The 22,219-nt window shown below is 40.6% G+C and overlaps 1 long non-coding RNA gene across 2 annotated transcripts; it reads left to right on the top strand.

The window, feature by feature from the left end:
• The first annotated feature begins 644 nt into the window (after positions 1-644).
• LOC110879627 lies at positions 645-9,397 on the top strand. 2 transcript variants are annotated; one of them, XR_002558831.2, is made up of 4 exons: positions 645-1,161; positions 3,104-4,628; positions 5,703-5,855; positions 8,252-9,397. It is a non-coding gene; the product is annotated as an uncharacterized LOC110879627 (long non-coding RNA). The 2 variants fall into 2 exon arrangements; XR_002558830.2 differs by having other exon boundaries at positions 3,099-4,628.
• Positions 9,398-22,219: the final 12,822 nt, after the last annotated feature.

Raw genomic sequence — 22,219 nt, 5'->3', positions numbered from 1 at the left:
TAGCTATGTTATTTGTGTAACTATTATTTAAATATATCGCACCGCTTAATCGACACTCGCTTAAACGCATCGCAACGCTCAACGCACGAAACAAAAGTCGGAAACCAACTCGCGCTAACCATCCGATCGAAGGACCATTCGATCGAATGGTCATCCGTCCGGATGCCCATCCGTTCGGATGGCCATCCAATCAGAAGGCCCTCTGATCGCACCATTACACCGCCTCTTCTCTCCTCCCACCTATAAATATCGCCTGTGACATCACTGTTCATGTGATGTGACAACTCTCGTTCGACCAGCACGCTCTTGGCCTATTTTCTCTCGATTCCTCGCAATTCTTGTAAGTTTTCATCTCAAATCTTGTACTTCTTCGATCTATACACACTTTTCCATCAATTTCACCATCAAATCTCACCATTTCACCATGAAATCAACCGATTTGGGTTGTTCAAGGGTGATGTCATCATGGAATTCTCGTGAACATTAAAGTGTGACATCATCTCATCAAGAACAACTCAGATCTGAAGGATTCTACAACGTTTAAACACTGATTTCACCTAAAACTAAGCATTTAACATCTAGATTCAAACTTTTCTTCAACATTCCCAACTTTTCACATAAAACCGATGTAACACCCCAAAAACGGGTTTGGTAATTTAAACCCGGTTAATATAAAGGAACGGGTAAAATACCGTTAGGGGTAAAAGTGAACCCGTAAATGAATATTAACTAGGAATAATTAACCTAGTTGAATATTAGTATCGTTGGTATTAAACGAGGGGTTGTAGCCTTATTTAATTAAAACGAAACATGGGGACCAAAGTGAACAACTTGAAAGTTGTTTTCTTAAAATGTCTAAGTGTTTTATATAATTAGATAAGTTTAAAAGTATCAAGAAAGTTTATAAAACTTGGAAAAGGGTTATTAGGTGACAACAATAGATAGCATGGGGGTTGAATGTGTAAGATTGATAAATAACATAATAAAATTAAAAACCCAGTAGTTGGGTGCGTGGTGGGTATCGCGACCAGGAGGGGGAAAGAAAGGGTGAAACCCTACTTGTTCAATCAAGGTCAAAATTCAGCAAATTAATGGTGGTTCTTGACACAAATTGAATGCATGAGACTGGATACAACTTAATCTAAGTATATTGATCATAAGGTAAGTTTCAATTTATGATTTGATGATCTTGTATGAAGTGGTTTAGGTTTAATCCGTGAAATTGTGTGAAATTAATCATGTATATGTGTTAGAATCACCGTGTAGAACATGAACTATGTAAGATTCTAAGCAATTTGATGCTTTGGGATAAAACCCACTTGTGCTAGTAAGAATGGTGAGATGAATGAATTACCATGTTCAATTCTTGTATAATTTTGATGTATGGCGTGCTATATGATCGATTCTTACTAGTTAGATTGAGTAGGATTTGAAAGAAATATGATGTAGTGTTATTGTTGAGGATTGGAAACAAGTGGTAGAATATGAGCATGCAATACTTGTACATTGTGCCTTTTTGTTGTACGCCCACAAAGTGTTTGATAAAATGCCTACACGCAACTTGAATTGATTCAAGTTTGTGTTAAAAAGTTAGTAAATTCGTCACTTTTGACAGCCCTATATAGCCATCTTGTAAAGGCCGTATCTCATTCGTTATTAGGAATTAGACAACGAGCCTTATATCGTTGGAAAGCTTGTTTCGCGTGTTACAATTCTTATTTGGTCACAAGATGCTGGTTATGAGATTTAGTGGGTCAAAACAGCATGAAAAGTTAGTAAATTCGTCATTTTGACAGCCCTAGATAGCCATCTTGTAAAGGCCGTATCTCATTCGTTATTAGGAATTAGACAACGAGCCTTATATCGTTGGAAAGCTTGTTTCGCGTGTTACAATTCTTATTTGGTCACAAGATGCTGGTTATGAGATTTAGTGGGTCAAAACAACATGAAAAGTTAGTAAATTCGTCATTTTGACAGCCCTAGATAGCCATCTTGTAAAGGCCGTATCTCATTCGTTATTAGGAATTAGACAACGAGCCTTATATCGTTGGAAAGCTTGTTTCGCATGTTACAATTCTTATTTGGTCACAAGATGCTGGTTACGAGATTTAGTGGGTCAAAACAGCATGAAAAGTTAGTAAATTCGTCATTTTGACAGCCCTAGATAGCCATCTTGTAAAGGTCGTATCTCATTCGTTATTAGGAATTAGACAACGAGACTTATATCGTTGGAAAGCTTGTTTCGCATGTTGCAATTCTTATTTGGTCACAAGATGCTGGTTACGAGATTTAGTGGGTCAAAACAGCATGAAAAGTTAGTAAATTCGTCATTTTGACAGCCCTAGATAGCCATCTTGTAAAGGTCGTATCTCATTCGTTATTAGGAATTAGACAACGAGCCTTATATCGTTGGAAAGCTTGTTTCGCATGTTACAATTCTTATTTGGTCACAAGATGCTGGTTACGAGATTTAGTGGGTCAAAACAGCATGAAAAGTTAGTAAATTCGTCATTTTGACAGCCCTAGATAGCTATCTTGTAAAGGTCGTATCTCATTCGTTATTAGGAATTAGACAACGAGCCTTATATCGTTGGAAAGCTTGTTTCGCATATTACAATTCTTATTTGAAAGTCGAAGTCGGATTAGGTGATTAAAAAGGGGGAAAATGACCCCGAACAGCTGCTGCGTGAAAAAAAAATGCGGCAATGAAAATAATGTGTTTTGTGAACTTAAAACATATGATTTTCTAGTCACCAATTTACTAAACACTAAATATTGCTTCGGGTGAATGTTACAGTTGTTAAGGTGTGTTTAAAGCGTTACTATGTGTAAAATTGGCGTTAATGTACAGCATGGTTAGCCTCTCGGATATGATTGTAATAGTAGAGAAGTCAGGCGTATTGTAGTAGATAATCTATGTGTCGCGTATGATGATAATTGAGTTGCTTGAATAAGGAACAAGGTGACTTTTAGTCTATATGCCTTATGTATGTGGTATTTGGTTAATAAAAAGTCAAGTAATGTATGAATGGAAAGAAACGAATGTAGTATGAATGAGCATGTGTGCTAACCATAATGTAATTGTGATGACATGAAAGAATAGGAATCACATTAGCAAGGACTCGAAAACGGAAGGTTAACGGGTCAAGCAGAGGCGAGGAAACAAGCGTGAACACTAACGCTCGAGGTAAGTGACTTTCGATTCACTTCTTAGTATACATATAGAGTTTTCTTGTTATGGTTGAATGGGATGATTGATGTATATAAAATCGCCGACAAGTAGGTATGTATGAATGCATTTAGGAAAATTACGTAAGTACATGCACGTGTGAGCTAAGGTATGCACGGGTGTAGTTATGATTCATTTTATGAATGTATGTAAGTATGGAGTTATGTATGCATGTATGTATATATGTAGGTATTGGTGTATGTATGTACGTAAGTAGTTATGTATGAGCATGAGCATTATGTATTTGAATATGAAAGTACATACGTGTGTAGGTACGAACGTATATATATATGTGGATGCAAGTAAGTATGTATGTATGTATGTGAGTAGGTATGTGTGTATGTAGTTATGTATGTATGTATGTAAATACATATGCGAACATGTAATCATGTATGTATGTAATTAGATGCGTGGGTATGCAAGTAAAGGTATGTATGTATGTAGATGTGTATTATGCGTATGCGAAGATACGTAGGTATATATGAATGTATGTAGAGAAGTAGTAATGCATGCGCGAATGTAGATATGGGGTTGGTATAGAAGAAGGTACGTATGAGTATATGCAGGTATGTAGAAATATAGGAGGACATGTACGTATGTAGACGCATATGTATACATGTAAACATGTACATGTGCATGATTTAGATACGTAGAATTTTAACGTTACTAATTATGCGTTTGAGGTTGGTATGTGATGCAGGAACAAGTACACCGGATTCTTACGAAACTTAAACCGAACCCGGAATAAGAGGATGAGAAAGAATAATTGGATGAATTAATGTTAAATTGACGAACGTTATTCAATCTTTAATTACATGAGATTAATGTTATATGATGTTGCCTTTGACTAATGGTTAAGTTGTATGTGATGCCCACAGGTGTTACACGGACTTGTTCTGCTGCTATGGAAGTGAAGCAGACGTAGATCGAGTCAAGAGCAAGGATTGTACGGATAGATTGGTCACATAGTTGAAGTATATAACGTTTGGAAATCTAAATTTTAGTATGAATGTTGTAAAATTCTTTTATAGTACGTTTAACATTTTTAGGATTTGGATCCTTCGTGAAAGAAATGTTGTTAATACGGAAGGAAATTTTAAAGCTCTTTTTCCGCTGCGTTATTTTTAAGGTTAAACGTTTTAGGGTGTAACAAGTTGGTATCAGAGCCCTGGTTTGAGAGAATCAAGTACAAGAGGATAGGTACTTGAACTCGAACCTGTGTGCTCTTATGACAAGAAACCCGTACAATCCGAGACTCGACCAAGATCTAAAGGTAGAAGCAAAGGTAAGTATGTGCTTAAGTATGTATTGGAAGATAACTAACTATATGTTATGTGTAAGGTAAGCATGGTTGCTTGGAAAGAATGATTTGTGGATGCGGTCTAGCACCGACGCCAAGGTATGTAATTTGACATATTGACCCAAGTACATATGTTTAATATATGTAAGTACATGTGATGGTAAAACCTAACAATGAAAGGAAAATTTTAAGTGAAAAATAATGATAAGAATGGTAATGAAGTTTTGGAAATGTTACACGTGCCGAAACCTAATTCTTCGGACATAAGGTGACAATTACACGAAGACACGAAACTAGTGTGTGGATTGTGTACCTGGCCAGTACACAAGAAACGCATGACTTTCGTGAGCCCGTGATAATTGTTACAGGTGTGTCCGTTAGAATTAAGTAGTAGGTGGACGTGAGGGTGAAGAGAAATGTAAGACTCTCAAAAATGAGAGTATGAAATGCTATGTTAGAATCCGCGAGACGGATTCGAAACATGAAATGCTATGTTAGAATCCGCGAGACGGATTCGAAACATGAAAGAAAGGTATGAATGCAATGCTTGAATCCGCGAGACGGATTCAAGGGATGAAAAGCGTAGATGCAATGTTTGAATCCGCGAGACGGATTCAAAGAATGAAAGATGTTAATGCAATGCTTGAATCCGCGAGACGGATTCAAGGAATGAAATGCATAAATGCAATGCTTGAATCCGCGAGACGGACTCAAAGAATGAAAGATGTTAATGCAATGCTTGAATCCGCAAGACGGATTCAAGGAATGAAATGTATGAATGCAATATTTGAATCCGCGAGACGGATTCAAACATAATCACAATTAAAGGTACAAATGATAAGTATGAATCCGCGAGACGGATTTAAGGACGAAAGAATGACCATAAATGATATGCAAAACTTAAAATTCGAGTCAAGAAAAGAAAACTTTGATTAAGCCACATACTAGACACGTTGTTAATTGACTCGTGTGAGTCGGAATGAACGACGGGATGCAACCTGAACGATAACTTAAGTATGGTCGGGAAGAGGAAGTTTTGCAAAAAGGTTAATGAAATAATTTTAAGAACAAAAGAATTAGGAGCGTGTAAAACCCCAAATAAAATAAGTATGGAGAAAAGGTAATAATGATGAGAATCGATGGAAAGTGCTAATATTGATGTTGGGCTTGTAGGCCATGTTCATTTGAACAAGGCATTATTGAAAGGATGCGCATAGGCGGGTGCTCAACAAATCAATGGAAGCAATCAATGAAAGCATTACATGAACCCATGAAGAAACGGGCCGACTCGGGCCACAAACCGCTGGCATACACGACGAAGTCAAGGTTAGTAAGATGTTTAGCTTGTGATTATGAGTAAGTATTGATATAAATAAATGATTATAGTATGCCTATAATGATATGTTGTCCTCTCGTATAAACATTAAGATAATTAGAAGTAACATTAGTAATGAGATGCTAAGTAGATCTCAAAGCGAATAAAATGAAAGATTGTACATGATGTATGAGTAGAATGAAATAAATCAATTTATTTCGATATATGAAGGTAATATGCTTAAATAGGAAGTTAGAGACAAGCCGTAAATTTAAAATCAATACGAGTAAGGATTGTATACTTTTGGATTAAGTTCAATAAATGAAATGCTAGGGATGATATGTGCTAGAAACTAGCAATATGAAATGAAGGACACTAATAAGAGCTCTGGAACTTGAAAGTGGTAAGAGTAGAATTGGTTTGATTCGAATAAGGAAGGTTTCGGGGACGAAACCTCTTTTAAGAGGGGCAGACTTGTAACACCCCAAAAACGGGTTTGGTAATTTAAACCCGGTTAATATAAAGGAATGGGTAAAATACCGTTAGGGGTAAAAGTGAACCCGTAAATGAATATTAACTAGGAATAATTAACCTAGTTGAATATTAGTATCGTTGGTATTAAACGAGGGGTTGTAGCCTTATTTAATTAAAACGAAACATGGGGACCAAAGTGAACAACTTGAAAGTTGTTTTCTTAAAATGTCTAAGTGTTTTATATAATTAGATAAGTTTAAAAGTATCAAGAAGGTTTATAAAACTTGGAAAAGGGTTATTAGGTGACAACAATAGATAGCATGGGGGTTGAATGTGTAAGATTGATAAATAACATAATAAAATTAAAAACCCAGTAGTTGGGTGCGTGGTGGGTATCGCGACCAGGAGGGGGAAAGAAAGGGTGAAACCCTACTTGTTCAATCAAGGTCAAAATTCAGCAAATTAATGGTGGTTCTTGACACAAATCGAATGCATGAGACTGGATACAACTTAATCTAAGTATATTGATCATAAGGTAAGTTGCAATTTATGATTTGATGATCTTGTATGAAGTGGTTTAGGTTTAATCCGTGAAATTGTGTGAAATTAATCATGTATATGTGTTAGAATCACCGTGTAGAACATGAACTATGTAAGATTCTAAGCAATTTGATGTTTTGGGATAAAACCCACTTGTGCTAGTAAGAATGGTGAGATGAATGAATTACCATGTTCAATTCTTGTATAATTTTGATGTATGGCGTGCTATATGATCGATTCTTACTAGTTAGATTGAGTAGGATTTGAAAGAAATATGATGTAGTGTTATTGTTGAGGATTGGAAACAAGTGGTAGAATATGAGCATGAAATACTTGTACATTGTGCCTTTTTGTTGTACGCCCACAAAGTGTTTGATAAAATGCCTACACGCAACTTGAATTGATTCAAGTTTGTGTTAAAAAGTTAGTAAATTCGTCACTTTTGACAGCCCTAGATAGCCATCTTGTAAAGGCCGTATCTCATTCGTTATTAGGAATTAGACAACGAGCCTTATATCGTTGGAAAGCTTGTTTCGCGTGTTACAATTCTTATTTGGTCACAAGATGCTGGTTATGAGATTTAGTGGGTCAAAACAGCATGAAAAGTTAGTAAATTCGTCATTTTGACAGCCCTAGATAGCCATCTTGTAAAGGCCGTATCTCATTCGTTATTAGGAATTAGACAACGAGCCTTATATCGTTGGAAAGCTTGTTTCGCGTGTTACAATTCTTATTTGGTCACAAGATGCTGGTTATGAGATTTAGTGGGTCAAAACAGCATGAAAAGTTAGTAAATTCGTCATTTTGACAGCCCTAGATAGCCATCTTGTAAAGGTCGTATCTCATTCGTTATTAGGAATTAGACAACGAGCCTTATATCGTTGGAAAGCTTGTTTCGCATATTACAATTCTTATTTGAAAGTCGAAGTCGGATTAGGTGATTAAAAAGGGGGAAAATGACCCCGAACAGCTGCTGCGTGAAAAAAAATGCGGCAATGAAAATAATGTGTTTTGTGAACTTAAAACATATGATTTTCTAGTCACCAATTTACTAAACACTAAATATTGCTTCGGGTGAATGTTACAGTTGTTAAGGTGTGTTTAAAGCGTTACTATGTGTAAAATTGGCGTTAATGTACAGCATGGTTAGCCTCTCGGATATGATTGTAATAGTAGAGAAGTCAGGCGTATTGTAGTAGATAATCTATGTGTCGCGTATGATGATAATTGAGTTGCTTGAATAAGGAACAAGGTGACTTTTAGTCTATATGCCTTATGTATGTGGTATTTGGTTAATAAAAAGTCAAGTAATGTATGAATGGAAAGAAACGAATGTAGTATGAATGAGCATGTGTGCTAACCATAATGTAATTGTGATGACATGAAAGAATAGGAATCACATTAGCAAGGACTCGAAAACGGGAGGTTAACGGGTGAAGCAGAGGCGAGGAAACAAGCGTGAACACTAACGCTCGAGGTAAGTGACTTTCGATTCACTTCTTAGTATACATATAGAGTTTTCTTGTTATGGTTGAATGGGATGATTGATGTATATAAAATGGCCGACAAGTAGGTATGTATGAATGCATTTAGGAAAATTACGTAAGTACATGCACGTGTGAGCTAAGGTATGCACGGGTGTAGTTATGATTCATTTTATGAATGTATGTAAGTATGGAGTTATGTATGCATGTATGTATATATGTAGGTATTGGTGTATGTATGTACGCAAGTAGTTATGTATGAGCATGAGCATTATGTATTTGAATATGAAAGTACATACGTGTGTAGGTACGAACGTATATATATATGTGGATGCAAGTAAGTATGTATGTATGTATGTGAGTAGGTATGTGTGTATGTAGTTATGTATGTATGTATGTAAATACATATGCGAAGATGTAATCATGTATGTATGTAATTAGATGCGTGGGTATGCAAGTAAAGGTATGTATGTATGTAGATGTGTATTATGCGTATGCGAAGATACGTAGGTATATATGAATGTATGTAGAGAAGTAGTAATGCATGCGCGAATGTAGATATGGGGTTGGTATAGAAGAAGGTACGTATGAGTATATGCAGGTATGTAGAAATATAGGAGGACATGTACGTATGTAGACGCATATGTATACATGTAAACATGTACATGTGCATGATTTAGATACGTAGAATTTTAACGTTACTAATTATGCGTTTGAGGTTGGTATGTGATGCAGGAACAAGTACACCGGATTCTTACGAAACTTAAACCGAACCCGGAATAAGAGGATGAGAAAGAATAATTGGATGAATTAATGTTAAATTGACGAACGTTATTCAATCTTTAATTACATGAGATTAATGTTATATGATGTTGCCTTTGACTAATGGTTAAGTTGTATGTGATGCCCACAGGTGTTACACGGACTTCTTCTGCTGCTATGGAAGTGAAGCGGACGTAGATCGAGTCAAGAGCAAGGATTGTACGGATAGATTGGTCACATAGTTGAAGTATATAACGTTTGGAAATCTAAATTTTAGTATGAATGTTGTAAAATTCTTTTATAGTATGTTTAACATTTTTAGGATTTGGATCCTTCGTGAAAGAAATGTTGTTAATACGGAAGGAAATTTTAAAGCTCTTTTTCCGCTGCGTTATTTTTGAGGTTAAACGTTTTAGGGTGTAACAACCGATAGAATCTGAGCTTGTTCAGGCCTTCTACTCATTCTCTAGTGAAGTGCCGGTTGGAGAACTGATTTCTATCAAAGAAATGACCGACTTAACGGGTTGAACATGAAGTACCGTCAAGAACAGTTAACTGATCGAACGGGGTGATTCCATCCGATCAGATGACTTGGATTTGATGGGGTTTCCGTTGTTTGACACATAGTCATACCGTCTCGGTTCAAACGCAAAACTTTCTAAACTTAGCAAATTCTACAAGTTTCACAACGAACAGTTCAGATCGCCATCCGATCGGATAGCCATCCGATCGAACGACAATCCGAACGGATGACCTGTGGCTTTTCAACACTTAAACAAAAATTTCAAAACTTCAAAAGATAAACAGTTCCAACGATTAGTTATCCAATCGGATGACCATCCGATCGAGTGACTATTCTATCAAGAAACATAAATCTGATAAATGTTTCACTTGGACGGATCACCATCCGACCGAATGACCCTCCGTCCGATGACCGTTCGATCGGACGACCTGAAAGATAGAGATACTTCTCTCTTTTATAAATGCTACAACGAAAACTTCAAAGTCACATCATACACAAACACATCCATCCTAAACGAATAACTATCCGACCGAATGGTCATCCTCCCGGATGATCATCCGACCGGATCGTCATCCAATCGGATGACCCTTCGTCACTCAGTTCATTCGACACCGTTTAACGCACTGTTCATCGCTTATGCTATCGTACTGTGATCAGGCTAATCTCTCCAGCGCTCCCTTCAATCCAAGATCGTGTTTATTCATTAAACACGATCCGTGAGTATACTCGAACCCTTTTTGCTTTACGCACTTTTGGGTGTTACATACGTTATCTATTTCAAATCACAATCGACACACAACGCAAACACTTTTATACGCTAACCGTTATTGCATGTATTACGTGTTACTCGATGAATGCTTGTATGTTATGTTTACACAATGATTGTTTCCTAACACCTTAGCAACTATAGTATTATAGTTTGGACTCAGCACCTGTCACGGACAGGGGTTGTTAAGGGTTTTTACTTCACGTGTCACAGTGGTGATATGTGTTGCGCATTCTACAACTCGCAGTCATGTCTGTGCATATTTCATTTTCGATAACTTGCTAGCTTCACTTTACAACATGTTACATGCTGGTTATGCGTAAACTGCTTTCGCAATCTACTATACTACTAAACTTGTATGCTCACCTTTACACTATGTGTATTGACCTCTATTTTAACGTATGTGACAGGTGTTTAGGATGCTGTTCTTTGCTTGTTGTGATGAATCAAGATTAGGTGGTCTAGAAACGTCACATTTTAAATTCTGAGTTGTTGAAACGATTTATTTGCCTTGAGATACTATGTCTGTAATAATTGAATTATTTGATATGTTGCGGTATGGAACGTAATGTTAAATATCTGGTAATTTTAGTTGTTATGGATTTCTCTTGGACAATCTGTTTCACTCAGTGCCATGCCCCGATGTTTCCGCCATCAGTTGGGGTGTGACAGATTGGTATCAGAGCCATAACTATAGGGAATTAGGCAAGACTCGACCTAGTCCGGGTCGATGTCTTAGAATGACCTAGTCTATAGTCTAAGTACCAACAGACCGTCTTGTGTGAATCCGTAGGGGTTCCACACGAGCTTATACCTGTTATTCTCTCGACTCGCGATTATACCACATGCTATCGACCTTTCCTAAGGTTGAGCCCTATCACAGTTTCTTTCCTAAGGCAAGCACGACATGCACAATTTTCGAAAACAAACAAGTGATTGGATCGAGATTAGGTGTGAAAGCCGCAAACTCTCGATTAGATCGCTTGTTCGACGCGAATTTTTACCATAAACACGAGAATTTGCGTTGAATCAGGAGTGAAATCCATACTTCGACGCAAATCTCCCTCTCTATCTCGTGATTCTATCACACAAACAGGAATGCAATTATTAAGTTAGGGGTGAAACCCAAACCTTGATGACTTATCCCGCTCCTTATTTTGGTTTTACAAAACTCTCACCAAAGTCTCGATGGATTCCAATGACTCGAGTTGCGTAAATAACCGAAAGGATGCGTGCCATTCACCGTATGACGATGAGAGAACACAGTCTATTAGGCCCAAGGCATGTACTCAATGTCCTTGAGAATAGTCGAATCACTTCGGGTAGTCGATGTCTAGCACCAGACGCTTCAGTCGCTGATTTTATGTGTTTCGATTCTGAGCCTGCAACCGCTGATTCTCTGATTTATCGCTTTTATGTGTGGATTTTATGTGTTTTATGTGGTTTTGGCATGTTTATGTGTTTCGATTTTGTTGATTTATACGCTTTTCGCTTTTCTCTTTGATCAACACGCACTACACATCTATCTCAATACACTAACAAATCGCATGCTATGTTACTCGATTACGCTATGCTACTCGCTGTTTACTCGCTACTCGCACTCGCTACTCTCAAAATTGCTATTCTTCACACCTAAGGTTCGCGTAGTGCCGGAACCTTGAATGATAGGTGAATACGTGCAATATATGTAGGTGAATACGTGCAAAATATAGTGTACAACGTGATTGTGTCGAGCTATGTGCTTCTGCGCTCTACGTGCTTATGTGTTTTTGCGCCTATGTGAATTACATGCCTATGTGATTATGTGCCTACGTGTAGATGTGTTCCTGAGCTTTATTCAGTAGTAGTGCGTGTGAGGTGAGATTCGATTATATAGTGTTTGAGTCCTATGGCGATGTCTGTTGTAGACAATGTCGTCATTTGGATCGCATACTTCTCGCGCTGCCCGCAGAAATCATGCTGACAAGCGTATCGCTTCTCTAGTTGCAAAGCAGATGGCTAAGGTCAATCCACAAATTTTCAGCGAGCTTAATGAAAACACTAGCAAATCCTCTTAGGAATCAAGGACCGACTCTCCAAAGGGTACTTTCAGCTTCAAGCAATTTAAGGCCTGCGGCCCAAAAGACTTCACAGGCGAAGACGGACCAAGTGCTATGTTTCAATGGTTCAACTCAATTGAAGTCACGCTACGCCACAGCGGATGTCCCGATCAGCTATGCACTGTCAACGCACCTGGCGTTTTCCAATCCAGTGCTCTGGATTGGTGGACAGCTGAAAGGAACAAGCGTGGGAATGACGCAGCCTATGTGCTTACTTGGGATGAGTTGAAGGAACTCATGATGAAGGAATTCTGTCCACCCCACGAGCTCCAGAAGCTGGAGAACGAATTTTGGAACATCAAGCAGGATGGTGGCGACAACGCCGGTCTGACAGCTCGCTCGCTCTAAGCAGCTAAGTATCATTTGTCCAAGCTAGGTGGCAACACCTGAGATGACGATAAAGAAATACATCTGTGCTTTACCGGATTGTGTTGCTGACATCGTGCAAGCCGTGAAGACAACAACCATCGAAAAGACGTATTTACTCGCTGCTGAGATTAATGACAAGCGAGTGTTGGCTGGTTATTTCAAGAATACCACCAAGAGTCTCCATCAAGCTACCGCTGAAACCGCCGCACCGCAAGCTTCAAAGTCTTCCCGCCGCAAACGCAAGAATAACAACACCAACAACAAGAACTGTGCAGTAACCGCCACTCCACTCCAAGTTGTCCCTGCTCAACCGCAACCCCAGAACCGCCCACTAGCGGCATCAGTGACCAGTGCACCGCCGACCAAGCGTACATATACTGGTCCACACCCGCTCTACCCTACTTGTACTTATCATCATCCTATTGGGATTGCATGCCGGTTTTGTGTTTACTGCAACCTGTACGGCCACTTTATTGCCAACTGCCGTACTAGTCCCCGCCAAGCTCAAGCTCAAGGTCAAGCTCCTGCATTGCCAGCTCCTCTTCCTGCTCCCAAGGGCTAACAAGCAGCTCCTGCACCCGCTGCTCACGCAGGAGCCTGCTTTGCATGTGGAGATCCCAACCACTTTGCAAATGTCTGCCCAAACAGAGTGGTGAAGCAAGAGCCACAACAACCACCAGCGCAACAGTATCAACAGCAGCAGCCAGCAGCCCGCGGACGTGCATTCAACATCAACGCCCGCCATGCTCAAGCAGACAACAATGTGGTTTATGGTACGTTCCTTGTTAACGGCATATATGCTTCATGTTTATTTGATACTGGAGCCGATAACTGTTTTGTATCGTTAGAATTCGAAAAACTCCTTAACCGTAAACGCGCTAACCTCCCTTCGACGTTCGACGTAGAAGTTGCCACTGGAGGAACCGTCACTGTTCGTTCTGTTCTACGTGATTGTACTCTTGAACTCAACAATCACGTCTTCCCTACCGACCTTATCCCGATGTAGCTTGGTAGTTTTGATATCATAGTAGGCATGGATTTTCTTCGCGAAAATCGTGCAGAAGTCGTTTGTTTTGATAAGATGATTCGTTTCTCACTCGCTAATGGTGATCAACTCTGTGTTTATGGCGAAGTCGCATCGAAGAATCTCAAACTCATGTCGTGTATCCAAGCAAGCAAGTATCTTCGCAAGGAATACAAAGCTTTCTTGGCACACATCGTAGTAGCGGAGGAAAAGGAAAAGAAGGCAATGGATAAGGTGCCTGTGGTTCGTGATCTTCCTAAAGTCTTTCCTGATGATTTACATGGTTTACCCCCGAGTCATGATAATGATTTCTGAATTGACCTCATCCCTGGAGCCAATCCTGTTGCTAAATCTCCCTATCGCCTCGCTCCATCTGAAATGCGCGAACTCTCGAGTCAACTACAGGAATTACTTAACAAAGGCTTCATTCGCCCTAGCACCTCTCCTTGGGGCGCACCTGTCCTTTTCGTCAAAAAGAAGGACGGATCGTTCCGAATGTGCATCGATTATAGGGAATTGAATAAGCTGACTATCAAGAATCGATATCCCCTGCCCCGAATCGATGATTTGTTTGATCAGTTGCAAGGTGCTACGTGTTTCTCGAAGATTGATTTATGCTCAGGCTATCACCAGTTACGAATCCAGGAGGAAGATATACGCAAAACCGCTTTCCGAACCCGAAACGGCCATTATGAATTCGTCGTAATACCCTTTGGTCTAACCAATGCACTCGCGGTTTTCATGGATTTGATGAACCGCTTGTGTAAACCATTTCTTGACCACTTCGTCATCGTGTTCATCGATGACATCCTTATCTATTCGAATTCGAAAGCCAAACACGCGCAACACCTACGTTTGGTTCTCGAATAACTCCAAGGGAATCGACTCTATGCCAAGTTGTCTAATTGTGAATTTTGGCTAGAGGAGGTTCAATTCCTCGGTCACATCGTAAATAGTGAAGGTATACACGTCGATCCCGCGAAGATCGAAGCTGTTAAGAGTTGGGTTACGCCAAAATCACCATCCAAAGTTCGTTTATTCCCCGGATTGGCGGGTTATTACCGTCGTTTCATCGCCGATTTCTCGAAAATCGTCGTGCCGCTTACTTCTCTCACGCATAAAGACCAGTCTTTTGTTATGGAACCGAACAAGAGCAAGCCTTTCAGACTCTAAAGTATATGCTCTGCAATGCTCCTGTTCTCGCATTACCCAATGGAAACGATAACTTCGTAGTCTATTGTGATGCCTCGAACCTTGGTCTCGGTTGTGTCCTTATGCAACGAGACAAGGTTATCGCGTACGCCTCTCGTCAGCTCAAAATCCACGAGAAGAACTATACAACCCACGACCTCGAGCTTGGTGCAGTTGTTTTTGCATTAAAGATCTGGCGACACTACCTTTACGGTACCAAGTGTACAGTCTTCACCGACCATAGGAGCCTACAACACATCTTAAATCAAAAGGAACTGAATATGCGCCAACGCCGATGGGTTGAACTTCTTAATGATTACGACTGTGAGACTCGTTACCATCCTGGCAAAGCAAATGTCGTTGCCGATTCACTAAGTCGACGAAGCTATTTGCATAGCGTTCGTAATACTCACGCCCTGCACGACCTCGAAGCCTAATTCGTGACGCTCAGCACGCCTGCTTCATTGAGAATACCTTGTGAGAGGAAATGAAAAAGTGTGGTGCTGAATCGCAATTTGTCACATAATATCGAACGGTACCTATTACTATCTCGATCGCATTTGGATTCCAAGTCGCAACAACCTTCGAGATATATTGTTGACTGAAGCGCATAAGTCTCGATATTCCATTCATCCCGGTGCCAACAAGATGTACCATGACCTTCGTCAAGGGTACTGGTGGGCTGGAATGAAGAAGGATATCGCTATCTATGTTTCGAAATGCCTGACTTGTTCGAAGGTCAAGGCTGAACAACAAAGACCCTCTGGCTTACTTGTCCAACCCGAGATCCCTATGTGGAAGTGGGAGAATATAGCTATGGACTTCATAACCAAACTTCCCCGCACGCCATCAGGTCACGATAACATCTAGGTTATAGTTGATCGGCTTACAAAATCTGCTCATTTTCTGCCGATACGAGAAGACTTTAAGGTAGAACGATTAGCACGGATCTACACCAACGAGATCATCTGTCGACACGGAACGCCTCGTGATATCATCTCTGGCCACGATAGTCAGTTTGCCTCGCGTCTTTGGGAAACGTTTCAATCCGCTCTCGGTACTACTCTTAATCTAAGTACCGCTTTCCATCCCCAAATCGACGGTCCGACTGAAAGAACGATCCATACCCTTGAAGACATGCTCTGCTCATGTGTCATAGATTTCGGTGGTAATTGGGACGCGCACTTACCTTTGGTCAAATTCTCGTACAATAACAGTTATCATTCTGGCATTCAAATGGCACCATTTGAGGCACTATACGGAAGAAAATGTTGATCGCCTATTGTGTGGCACGAGATCGGAGATGCACAAATTACCGGTCCTGAGCTGCTGCAAGAAACGACTGACAAGATCCTCCAAATTCGAGACAATCTGCTGAAAGCTCGGAGTCGTCAGAAAAGTTACGCCAATAGATGCCGCAAGCCCCTTGAATTTGACGTTGGCGATCACGTACTCCTAAAGGTTTCACCTTGGAATGGGGTGATCAGATTCGGCAAGAAAGGAAAGCTCGCGCCTCGATATGTTGGACCCTTTAAAATTCAGGAAAGGATTGGCAAGGTGGCCTACAGACTCAAACTATCGGAGGAACTTAGCAACGTTTATCCGACTTTCCATGTCTCGAACCTTAAAAAGTGTCTGGCCGAGCAGAATTTACATGTACCACTTGAGGATCTACAAGTGGACGAAACATTACACTTCGTGGAAAAGTCTGTCGAGATCTTGGATCGAGAAACCAAGAAGCTCAGACGCTCACGCATTACCATAGTGAAGGTTCGCTGGGAACGTAAACGCGGCGCCGAGTTCACCTGGGAACTCGAAAGACACGAAGGCTAAGTATCCACAACTATTCATTACGCCTGCACCTTAATTTCGGGACGAAATTCCCTAAAGTAGGGGAGGCTGTAACAGCCCGCCTCTTTGAAGTCAAAGTACAAGTCAAAGTCAAAGTCAAAGGAAGAAAAGATTGTTGAATTCGATCTATCATTCCTTGCTTAATTATTGCTTGTACTCTTTGACTTGTAAATCGATACTATAGTTTATTATACTTTAGTAGTATTATGTGGAGTAAATGTAATAGATCGCAGTGAATCGCTAATCTACTTATCGCTAATCTCATCGCTACCGCATCACAACTTGAATCGCATGTTCTGGATATTGTTTTACGTGTGTGTGCTATTATGTGTTACTTGTGCATGTTTATTATATGTTTGGAGGTGATTAATCGCAAACGCAATCGTAACTCTATCGCAACGCAATCACATCGTGAACTGGAAACGCAAGGTTATTTATGTTGTTGTATGTTAGCTATGTTATTTGTCTAACTATTATTTAAATCTATCGCACCGCTTTATCGACACTCGCTTAAACGCATCGCAACGCTCAAACCACGAAACAAAAGTCGGAAACCAACTCGCGCTAACCATCCGATCGAAGGACCATTCGATCGAATGGTCATCCGTGCGGATGACCATCCGATCGGATGGCCATCCGATCGCACCATTACACCGCCTCTTCTCTCCTCCCACCTATAGATATCACATGTCACATCACTGTTCATGTGATGTGACAGCTCTCGTTCGACCAGCACGCTCTTGGCCTATTTTCTCTTGATTCCACGCAATTATTGTAAGTTTTCATCTCAAATCTTGTACTTCTTCGATCTACATACACTTTTTCATCAATTTCACCATCAAATCTCACCATTTCACCATGAAATCTACCGATTTGGGCTGTTCAAGGGTGATGTCATCATTCACATGAACATTGAAGTATGACATCATCTCATCAAGAACAACTCAGATGTGAAGGATTCTACAATGTTTAAACATTGATTTCACCTAAAACTAAACATTTAACATCTAGATTCAAACTTTTCTTCAACATTCCCAACTTTTCACATAAAACCGATAGAATCTGAGCTTGTTCAGGCCTTCTACTCATTCTCTAGTGAAGTGCCGGTTGGAGAACTGATTTCTATCGAAGAAATGACCGACTTAACGGGTTGAACATGAAGTACCATCAAGAACAGTTAACTGATCAGACGGGGTGATTCCCATCCGATTGGATGACTTGGATTTGATAGGGTTTCCGTTGTTTGACACATAGTCATACCGTCTCGGATCAAATGCAAAACTTTCTAAACTTAGCAAATTCTACAAGTTTCACAACGAACAGGTTACTGAATGGATCGTCGTCCAATCGGATAGCCATCCAATCGAACGACAATCCGACCGGATGACCTGTGGCTTTTCAACAACTTAAACAAAAATTTCAAAACTTCAAAAGATAAACAGTTCCAACAAATAGTCATCCGATCGGATGACCATCCGATCGAATGACTATTCTATCAAGAAACTTAAATCAGAGAAATGTTCTACTTGGACGGATCACCATCTGACCGAACGACCCTCCGTCCAGATGACCGTTTGACCGGATGACCTGAAAGATAGAGATACTTCTCTCTTTTATAAATGCTACAACGAAAACTTCAAAGTCAAATCATACACAAACACATCCATCCTAAACGAATGACTATCCGACAGAATGGTCATCCGCCCAGATGACCATTCGTCCGGATTGTCATTCGATCGGATGGCCTTTTGCCACTCAGTTCATTCGACACCGTTTAACGAACTGTTTATCGCTTATGCTATCGTACTGTGATCAGGCTAATCTGTTCAGCGCTCCTTTCAATCCAAGACTGTGTTTATTCATTAAACACGATCTGTGAGTATACTCGAACCCTTTTTGCTTTACGCACTTTTGGGTGTTACATACGTTATCTATTTCAATTCACAATCAACACACAACACAAACACTTTTATACGCTAACCGTTAGTGCATGTATTACGTGTTACTCGATGAACGCTTGTATGTTATGTTTACACAGCGATTGTTGCCTGACACCTTAGCAACGATAGTACTATAGTTTAGACTCAGCACCTGTCATGGACCGGGGTTGTTAAGGGTTTTTACTTTACGTGTCACAGTGGTGATATGTGTTGCGCATTCTACAACTCGCAGTCATGTCTGTGCATATTTCATTGTCGATAACTTGCTAGCTTCACTTTACAACATGTTACATGTTGGTTATGCGTAAACTACTTTCGCAATCTACTATACTACTAAACTTTTATGCTCACCTTGACACTATGTGTATTGACCTCTATTTTAACGTATGTGACACGTGTTTAGGATGCTGTTCTTTGCTTGCTGTGATGAATCAAGATTAGGTGGTCTAGAAACGTCACATTTTAAATTCTAAGTTGTCGAAACGATTTATTTGCCTTGAGATACTATGTCTGTAATAATTGAATTATTTGATATGTTGCGGTATGGGACGTAATGTTAAATATCCAGTAATTTTAGTTGTTATTTATTTCTCTTGGACAATCTATTTCGCTAAGTGCCATGCCCTGATATTTCCGCCATCGGTTGGGGTGTGACAGTTTTCTTCCACAGAACATCTGAAAATGACGAAAGGGTACAAGATGTTTTCTTTATCCATTCGGAGTCGAACAGGTTGTGGCGCGCCTTCCTGCATGTGTTGCTTATAAACTCCACCTACAAGACGAACCGGTAGAAAATGCCGCTAGTTCAGATTATCGGTGTCACATCCACATACTTATCATTCTGCAATGCGCATGCGTTCATAACCAACGAGAAAGAGGAAAACTTCACGTGGGTGCCATAGAGGTTGAAAGACTCACTGGACGTTGTTATGGAGCCCCGTTTAATAGTAATAGATAGAGATCTCGCCCTGATGAACGCATGTGCAAGCGTGTTTCCGAACGCTAGGCATTCACTGTGTAGGTGGCACATATAGTAAAACATCGAAAAATATTACAAGCCAAGCTTTAAAACGGAAGAACACTGGGATCGATCGATTGGGTCCGGGAGTTCATGCTAGCTACCTCCGCGTGGGCCCGTTTAATTGAGGTTGCCAAGAGCGGGCCCACAGGGAGATTACTTTAGACATTTTATGTACGTTTGCGTTTACCGACACCCGGGGTAGGGGTTTACGACATTTTTGGATACCACCGTGATGTCGTTTATTCTTTGCGGGGAGAGTTGCCGGATGACACTCCTCTAGTTTGCTGTTGCCTCGGGTCTGTACTCACAGGATGAGTCAGTATCCTAGGCATTTTTGGATGCGCCGACCACCATGTCCTTTGACGTGTTGTGGCCCTGGTGGTGCACAATTGGAACCAGGGAGTTCGCGACACCGTGTTCGTGATCCCCGAAGGCGCGAGTGTCGCGCCTTAACGACCCGTTGCACCGACACCTACATTGGTATATCGCCGTGACGATAGTGGGTCGACACTATAGCATGGAGTGGGTCACCCAAAATGACCTATTCTTCTTGCACGACTTATTTACCGGGGGGGGGGACTTGGCATACAAGTTGACCGCATACTTCGCCAAGTACGCTTATAAGCGTACCTCTAGCCACATTAGCTATGGCGGCTTTGTCACCCATCTGGCGAAGCATCGGTCTTGCCTCTTGTCCCGCCGGTGGCTCTGGATATGACCATCACACGCCAGGTTGATCCGATAGGTAGGGCCACAGCAGTCTCGATGGGGTTTGTTCACGAGGTGCCACCGGACAATGTGACAACTCGTATTTCAAACCTCTATTTGTGTGCTTTGATGTAACTTGTTTGGATTATACGTGACTAGCTGACGTGTTTGTTGGTAATGGAATATTATGTTTTGTTATGCTATGTGTTACGTAATTGCATATAAACATTATAAGCTCGGTTGCACAACACTTGTTCGGTCACACGAGCCTTGTGGGCCGTGCACTTCTCTATCTCTCGGCTCACTCTATTGGACTCGAGACCAAGAGGGCAACCCAAGTAAGGGTTCGGCCCACTTCAATTACACGCATAACACTAGGAGTTGGGGTATACTCCTCATTGTTCCAAAACACTTTACACACACCAAACCCTAAGCTCTCTTTCTCTCTCTCGTTTTCCCTTGGAACCCGACGGCAACCTCTCAACTCTCGAAGATCCTTGTGTTCGGATCATCCTCATTACACACTCTCAACCGGTTAGTATTATGATTATTGGTTGGTTGTTTTATACATGATGTTGTGATATTTATACATGCTCTTCATGATAAAAGTATTATAAACTGTTAATGTTGATGTGCTTGAAATCGGCTCATGTATGTATAAATCGGATAGTGCTTGTATAACTCGAACGAATTGAAAAACATGATTTCAGATTTAATGTACACATAAACTAGGGTGCATGCTAGTTTAGAATCGGTTGGTTTAAAGACCCGATTTTATGTTCCACATGTTAACATATTGATTGTTCTTGCTTAAGATCATGATAGGGTTGCTAAATGATTATGATTGCTGTTTTGATTTGTTTGAAATCATGATAGAAACTGTTGATTGATCTGTTGTGAAACTGCCAAACTTGTTTGCAATTGTCACGGAATGATTGATGCTGTAAATTAGGAAGTTTGTTACATTCCTGATCTCGACACAGATTGCGAGTCGAGAACTCCCTGTCTCGACTCGAGACCACAGCACCGACACAAGCAGCACAACTCGAGACCACGGTTGCGGGTCCGGTTGCGACTCGAGACCGTGTAGTCTCGACTAGTACATGATGACTCGAGACCTCTTTGGTTGCGACTCGAGACCTTGAGGCCAGCACAACTCGAGACCGCACTGTCTCGACTCGAGATCTCTAGTCTCGACTCGAGACCATGAACACATGCACACTGTTTTGGACTTTGCACACTGTTACGAGCCCAACCATTTGGGCCGCATACTTGGACTTTATTTACGTGATTGTTCTGTTGTTGATCTGCCATGATTATACGTGTATGCTATGGTCACTACTTGTGTACAATACGTGTAGAACATACGCGCACTACTTGAATACGAACCTAACTCATATGGTAACCATGGTAGGACGTGGTTGACCACCATATAGCTTAATTGAACTTTGCTGTGTATCTGCCAAGCAAACCAAAGTGAGTTCACACCATTACCAAGGCATGGGATTCCCGGTGGGTAGGGAATGAGGTTGAAGGAAAAGGATTGATGACTTATTTGGATTACACTGTTACTAGACTATCTACCATCGTCCTCGGTTGCGAAGGACCCTTATGTAAAACCTA

The sequence above is a fragment of the Helianthus annuus genome, chromosome 9 (assembly GCF_002127325.2).
Source record: "Helianthus annuus cultivar XRQ/B chromosome 9, HanXRQr2.0-SUNRISE, whole genome shotgun sequence".
Taxonomy (NCBI): domain Eukaryota; kingdom Viridiplantae; phylum Streptophyta; class Magnoliopsida; order Asterales; family Asteraceae; genus Helianthus; species Helianthus annuus.
The sequence above is the reverse complement of the archived record's forward strand: the minus strand, read 5'-3'. Positions and strand labels throughout refer to the sequence as shown.